This window comes from Microcebus murinus, unplaced genomic scaffold (assembly GCF_040939455.1).
Source record: "Microcebus murinus isolate Inina unplaced genomic scaffold, M.murinus_Inina_mat1.0 scaf030_hap2_Mmur4.0, whole genome shotgun sequence".
NCBI classification, from domain to species: domain Eukaryota; kingdom Metazoa; phylum Chordata; class Mammalia; order Primates; family Cheirogaleidae; genus Microcebus; species Microcebus murinus.
In genome coordinates, this window is record NW_027438976.1 from 252,709 (window position 1) to 260,060 (window position 7,352).

Genomic DNA, 7,352 nt, shown 5'->3' on the forward strand with positions numbered 1-7,352 from the left:
GCTGCTTTTTTTTTTTTTTTTTTTTCTTGCCTCTTGTTCTGTCCCCTTTCTGGGAGCGAGGCGGCGGCCCGGGGTGGGGGTCACCCCCACCCTCAGCGCCCGCGCGGTGCCTGGCGCCCCAGCCCGCACCGTGGGGCCTCCTCTTGTCCCAAGCCGCGACACCGCGGCCACGCGGCAGCATGCGTGGCATCTGGACTGTCAGGTCTCAGACCAAAGGTCTGCTCTGTGGGAACCGACACGCTGGAGGAAACCTTGAGAGTCTGAGAGGGGAGGGAGTTCCAGAAGAAGGCCAGGATGTCATTTTGAGGGAGTATGTGACCAGAACTCGTCCCGTTGCTTTTGGGGTTCTATGGGCTACACGCAGGAATCTTTGGTGGTGGCACCTGATGTTGGGGGATCCGGAGTCACACCCAGACCTGCTCCACAGGCCTCCTTTTACTTTTCTCTTCGGATTCATTATTTTTAAAAAGTGTCTCTTACCTCTAGGATTGCATTTTCTTTTCTCTCTCTTTTCAAGCAGATGATGGGAGTACAAGTATTCAGGTGACATGTGTTGCCCGTGCCGCCCTCCCCCCTGTGTTCTTTTTTTTTTTTTTTTTTTTGAGACAGAGTCTCGTTTTGCTGCCCAGGCTAGAGTGAGTGCCATGGCGTCAGCCTAGCTCACAGCAACCTCAATCTCCGGGCTCAAGCAATCCTGCTGCCTCAGCCTCCCGAGTAGTTGGGACTACAGGCATGCACCACCACGCCCGGCTGTGTTTTTCTATATATATTAGTTGGCCAATTAATTTCTTTCTATTTTTAGTAGAGACGGGGTCTCGCTCTTGCTCAGGCTGGTTTCGAACTCCTGACCTGGAGCAATCCGCCCGCCTCGGCCTCCCAGAGAGCTAGGATTACAGGCGTGAGCCACCGCGCCCGGCCCCCCCTGTGTTCTTATTCATATACCTCTCATGTTGTTCCAGCGTATTGTGGGGGTACCAATGTTAAGGTCGGGTGCCTTGCCCTCTCCAAGCCTCCCCCCTCGGGTCAGAGCTTCAAGTGCGCCCATCCCCCAGTCGGTGCGCACCCACCCCATGCCTAATGGATGTGTATGCCCCTCCCCTCCCCCCACCCGCCCGCCCGACACCCACCCGATGAAGGTGATTCCTCTCTGTCCACTTAGGCGTCCATCCGTTCGTACCAGTTTGCTGGTGAGCGCGCTCACGTGGTGCTCGTGTGTCCATTCTTGGGATACTTGGCTTACTGGAACGGGTTCCAGCTCTGGCCAGGAGAACACGAGAGGCGCCCTCTCACCGCTGCTCCTCACAGCCGAATGGCACTCCGTGGTGTCCACGCGCCACATTTTATTGATGCACTCCTGGATGGATGGGCACTCGGGTCGCTTCCACGTCTTTGGGATTGTGAATTGTGCCCTAACTGTAACCCTAACCCTTACCCAGCCCGTCTCCTCTGCCCCTGCCTGACGCACTCCTCCCCGGCCAGGCCCGTCACTGTCCTGGGCCCCCGCCTGACCGGCTCCTCCCCGCCCGGCCGGTCACCGTCCTCTGCCCCTGCCTGACACGCTCCTTCCCGCCCGGCCTCTCACCGTCCTCGGCCCCTGCCTGACCGGCTCCTCCGTCGCCTGGGCCTTCCAAGGGCTTGGTGTGGATGCTGCTTCCAGGAAGCCCTCCAGAAACCCGGCAGCAGGGTGGCCGCAGCAGTCTCCAGCAGCCGTCCCTAAGTCGCGTGAGTGCGGGGGACGTGCCCCCGCTGTGCCGCGGGGGCCCAGCCTGGTGTCTTCCCTGAGGCCCTGCGGCTGCCGGCTGGGCTGCGGCTCCCCGCAAGGGGAGAGCCGCGGAGGTGGGGACTGGGGACGTACACGCAGCTCTCCACGTCGGATTCCGGGGCTCTCTGTCCTGCCCGAAGGCCCAGCTGGCCTGCGGGTCCTTAGAGTGGCAAAAACCTCCGAAAACTGAGACTGAGGGTCCGGTGGGTGTCTGCACTTTTGTGCTGGGCACCCCAGGGAGGCCCGGGGGCTGGCTGGACAACGCGGTCTGCTGGGCGGGGGGGGGGGGGGGGGGGGGGGTTGGAGGAGCAACTGATGCCCTTTGCACTTTGGGTAGCAAGAGTCTGAGGTGTCTCTGAGCCCTGTGCCCTGTGGGGGCGGGGCGGGGGGGAGGAGGAGGAGGAGGAGGAGGAGGTGGGAAGGGCCGGGGCCTGCAGTCCTGTTCCCGGGGTGGCACGGCAAGTGGCTTCTTCCACAGGCTGCTTGGCCTGGGCTCCCTGCACCTGGGCCTTTGGAGGACCGGCCCTGTGCTTGCCAACACTTCCTGCAGGGACCCAGAGCTGGGAGGTGGCATCTCTCAGCCCTGGGTCGGGCAGAGCCCCAGCGGGCCATGCCCACAACCTCTCTCAGCACCGGTCCCCCAGAAGGCTCCTTTGGGACCAGGATTCTCTTGCGGTGACTCTTTAAGGTCTGGCCCCTGGATGGAGGGGCACCAGGAGTAGAGGAGCAGGAAGGGGAAGGGGGTGGCCATGCGAGGGGACACTTTGAGGCCAAGTCCCAGCTTCAGCCTGATCCTCCTGGGAACCCCGCTCTGAGACAAGGAGCCGGGCTTCGCATTCCCACAGCAGCCAGTCGTGGGCTGAGGACACCTGGGGCGTTGGGAACTCCCTGGCTTCTCCTTGGTTTAACATCTAGAGCTGCTTGTGAATCGCGCCGCCACACACACCCGAGCGCAGGTGTCTTCCGCACAGACTGCGGGCCTCGCTCTTCTGAATGCCGCTGGCTCGCCACCCACCCACGGGTGAACCTGGTCAGGGTGCTTTCTCTCAGGGGCAGACTCTTTTCCGGGCGGGCTACCGGTGTCTCTGTTTGCTCGTTTCTTTCTTCCATTTCGGGAAAGTCTTCCTTGCTGGGTGTGGAAATCTCCTATGCCTTCCCTCGCCTATTCTGTCAGCTTTAAAATTCTCTTTCAGTTGCCACCCTCACAGATGGATTAGGAAACTCTTTCCGGTGCACTCATTAGTGAAATGACCTCCAGGAGGCTGGAATCCAATATCAAATGGCCGATTTTTAGCGAGTCCACACGCCAGGGTGGTCGGGGTCCAATGCAGCCCCGGCCAGGCCCAGGCCCCTTGGACTGGGCCACAGGAGGACACGGAGGAGGGTCCCGGCCCCCACGAAGCGGTGCCGGCAGTTCTCCACGGGCTTGGGCGTTTTCCAGAGGTAGGAGATGGAGGGGACTGATTTCTTCAGCGCCCCCCAAACCACGCCACCCCACCCCACCCATGGGACACATCCCCAGAGAGAGACGCCCCATACACTGGCTGTGCCCCAGCCCTGGCCCGGGGGAATAGGCGGCAGCCCACCCACAGGGCGAGGGGGGGGGCGCAGCTGAAAGGGGTTGTGGGGGAGGGCGGCCCCTGGCTGGGGTCAAAGGGCGAGCGTCCCGCGCGTGCGCAGTCAGCGGCAGCGACGCGCTGGGGGTGGGCAGCGGGTAGGTGAAGGAGGCCGGGCGAGGAGACGAGGGGGGCTGGGAGGGCTCCACCTTGGCGAGTCCAGCCGTGGAGGCGCATCTTGTGTGAGTGTGAGTGAGTGTGAGTGTGTGTGTGTGTGTATAGAGAGACAGCCCCCCACCCCGCCCCGCCCCGCCCATCACCCCCGTCCCTGGGAGCCCGCCGGACCCGGCCGGCGAACTCAACCGGCCCGGCCCGGCGCGGGGCCTGGGGCGGGAGGCGGCGGCGGGGAAGCCCAGAGAGGCTCGGCTTCTCGAGCGGGGCAGGGGCGCCCTCCGCCGCCGTCTAGGGCCACACCACCCTGAACGCCCCCGATCTCGTCTGGTCTCGGAAGCTAAGCAGGGTCGGGCCTGGTTAGTACTTGGATGGGAGACCGCCTGGGAATACCGGGTGCCACAGGCTGCTGCTTTTTTTTTTTTTTTTTTTTCTTGCCTCTTGTTCTGTCCCCTTTCTGGGAGCGAGGCGGCGGCCCGGGGTGGGGGTCACCCCCACCCTCAGCGCCCGCGCGGTGCCTGGCGCCCCAGCCCGCACCGTGGGGCCTCCTCTTGTCCCAAGCCGCGACACCGCGGCCACGCGGCAGCATGCGTGGCATCTGGACTGTCAGGTCTCAGACCAAAGGTCTGCTCTGTGGGAACCGACACGCTGGAGGAAACCTTGAGAGTCTGAGAGGGGAGGGAGTTCCAGAAGAAGGCCAGGATGTCATTTTGAGGGAGTATGTGACCAGAACTCGTCCCGTTGCTTTTGGGGTTCTATGGGCTACACGCAGGAATCTTTGGTGGTGGCACCTGATGTTGGGGGATCCGGAGTCACACCCAGACCTGCTCCACAGGCCTCCTTTTACTTTTCTCTTCGGATTCATTATTTTTAAAAAGTGTCTCTTACCTCTAGGATTGCATTTTCTTTTCTCTCTCTTTTCAAGCAGATGATGGGAGTACAAGTATTCAGGTGACATGTGTTGCCCGTGCCGCCCTCCCCCCTGTGTTCTTTTTTTTTTTTTTTTTTTTGAGACAGAGTCTCGTTTTGCTGCCCAGGCTAGAGTGAGTGCCATGGCGTCAGCCTAGCTCACAGCAACCTCAATCTCCGGGCTCAAGCAATCCTGCTGCCTCAGCCTCCCGAGTAGTTGGGACTACAGGCATGCACCACCACGCCCGGCTGTGTTTTTCTATATATATTAGTTGGCCAATTAATTTCTTTCTATTTTTAGTAGAGACGGGGTCTCGCTCTTGCTCAGGCTGGTTTCGAACTCCTGACCTGGAGCAATCCGCCCGCCTCGGCCTCCCAGAGAGCTAGGATTACAGGCGTGAGCCACCGCGCCCGGCCCCCCCTGTGTTCTTATTCATATACCTCTCATGTTGTTCCAGCGTATTGTGGGGGTACCAATGTTAAGGTCGGGTGCCTTGCCCTCTCCAAGCCTCCCCCCTCGGGTCAGAGCTTCAAGTGCGCCCATCCCCCAGTCGGTGCGCACCCACCCCATGCCTAATGGATGTGTATGCCCCTCCCCTCCCCCCACCCGCCCGCCCGACACCCACCCGATGAAGGTGATTCCTCTCTGTCCACTTAGGCGTCCATCCGTTCGTACCAGTTTGCTGGTGAGCGCGCTCACGTGGTGCTCGTGTGTCCATTCTTGGGATACTTGGCTTACTGGAACGGGTTCCAGCTCTGGCCAGGAGAACACGAGAGGCGCCCTCTCACCGCTGCTCCTCACAGCCGAATGGCACTCCGTGGTGTCCACGCGCCACATTTTATTGATGCACTCCTGGATGGATGGGCACTCGGGTCGCTTCCACGTCTTTGGGATTGTGAATTGTGCCCTAACTGTAACCCTAACCCTTACCCAGCCCGTCTCCTCTGCCCCTGCCTGACGCACTCCTCCCCGGCCAGGCCCGTCACTGTCCTGGGCCCCCGCCTGACCGGCTCCTCCCCGCCCGGCCGGTCACCGTCCTCTGCCCCTGCCTGACACGCTCCTTCCCGCCCGGCCTCTCACCGTCCTCGGCCCCTGCCTGACCGGCTCCTCCGTCGCCTGGGCCTTCCAAGGGCTTGGTGTGGATGCTGCTTCCAGGAAGCCCTCCAGAAACCCGGCAGCAGGGTGGCCGCAGCAGTCTCCAGCAGCCGTCCCTAAGTCGCGTGAGTGCGGGGGACGTGCCCCCGCTGTGCCGCGGGGGCCCAGCCTGGTGTCTTCCCTGAGGCCCTGCGGCTGCCGGCTGGGCTGCGGCTCCCCGCAAGGGGAGAGCCGCGGAGGTGGGGACTGGGGACGTACACGCAGCTCTCCACGTCGGATTCCGGGGCTCTCTGTCCTGCCCGAAGGCCCAGCTGGCCTGCGGGTCCTTAGAGTGGCAAAAACCTCCGAAAACTGAGACTGAGGGTCCGGTGGGTGTCTGCACTTTTGTGCTGGGCACCCCAGGGAGGCCCGGGGGCTGGCTGGACAACGCGGTCTGCTGGGCGGGGGGGGGGGGGGGGGGGGGTTGGAGGAGCAACTGATGCCCTTTGCACTTTGGGTAGCAAGAGTCTGAGGTGTCTCTGAGCCCTGTGCCCTGTGGGGGCGGGGCGGGGGGGAGGAGGAGGAGGAGGAGGAGGAGGTGGGAAGGGCCGGGGCCTGCAGTCCTGTTCCCGGGGTGGCACGGCAAGTGGCTTCTTCCACAGGCTGCTTGGCCTGGGCTCCCTGCACCTGGGCCTTTGGAGGACCGGCCCTGTGCTTGCCAACACTTCCTGCAGGGACCCAGAGCTGGGAGGTGGCATCTCTCAGCCCTGGGTCGGGCAGAGCCCCAGCGGGCCATGCCCACAACCTCTCTCAGCACCGGTCCCCCAGAAGGCTCCTTTGGGACCAGGATTCTCTTGCGGTGACTCTTTAAGGTCTGGCCCCTGGATGGAGGGGCACCAGGAGTAGAGGAGCAGGAAGGGGAAGGGGGTGGCCATGCGAGGGGACACTTTGAGGCCAAGTCCCAGCTTCAGCCTGATCCTCCTGGGAACCCCGCTCTGAGACAAGGAGCCGGGCTTCGCATTCCCACAGCAGCCAGTCGTGGGCTGAGGACACCTGGGGCGTTGGGAACTCCCTGGCTTCTCCTTGGTTTAACATCTAGAGCTGCTTGTGAATCGCGCCGCCACACACACCCGAGCGCAGGTGTCTTCCGCACAGACTGCGGGCCTCGCTCTTCTGAATGCCGCTGGCTCGCCACCCACCCACGGGTGAACCTGGTCAGGGTGCTTTCTCTCAGGGGCAGACTCTTTTCCGGGCGGGCTACCGGTGTCTCTGTTTGCTCGTTTCTTTCTTCCATTTCGGGAAAGTCTTCCTTGCTGGGTGTGGAAATCTCCTATGCCTTCCCTCGCCTATTCTGTCAGCTTTAAAATTCTCTTTCAGTTGCCACCCTCACAGATGGATTAGGAAACTCTTTCCGGTGCACTCATTAGTGAAATGACCTCCAGGAGGCTGGAATCCAATATCAAATGGCCGATTTTTAGCGAGTCCACACGCCAGGGTGGTCGGGGTCCAATGCAGCCCCGGCCAGGCCCAGGCCCCTTGGACTGGGCCACAGGAGGACACGGAGGAGGGTCCCGGCCCCCACGAAGCGGTGCCGGCAGTTCTCCACGGGCTTGGGCGTTTTCCAGAGGTAGGAGATGGAGGGGACTGATTTCTTCAGCGCCCCCCAAACCACGCCACCCCACCCCACCCATGGGACACATCCCCAGAGAGAGACGCCCCATACACTGGCTGTGCCCCAGCCCTGGCCCGGGGGAATAGGCGGCAGCCCACCCACAGGGCGAGGGGGGGGGCGCAGCTGAAAGGGGTTGTGGGGGAGGGCGGCCCCTGGCTGGGGTCAAAGGGCGAGCGTCCCGCGCGTGCGCAGTCAGCGGCAGCGACG

At 62.6% G+C, this 7,352-nt stretch overlaps 1 non-coding gene across 1 annotated transcript; it reads left to right on the plus strand.

Moving 5' to 3' along the window:
- The first annotated feature begins 3,778 nt into the window (after positions 1 to 3,778).
- LOC142868383 (5S ribosomal RNA) lies at positions 3,779 to 3,897 on the plus strand. Its single transcript, XR_012917401.1, has one exon. It is a non-coding gene; the product is annotated as a 5S ribosomal RNA (ribosomal RNA).
- The last annotated feature ends 3,455 nt before the right edge of the window (positions 3,898 to 7,352 follow it).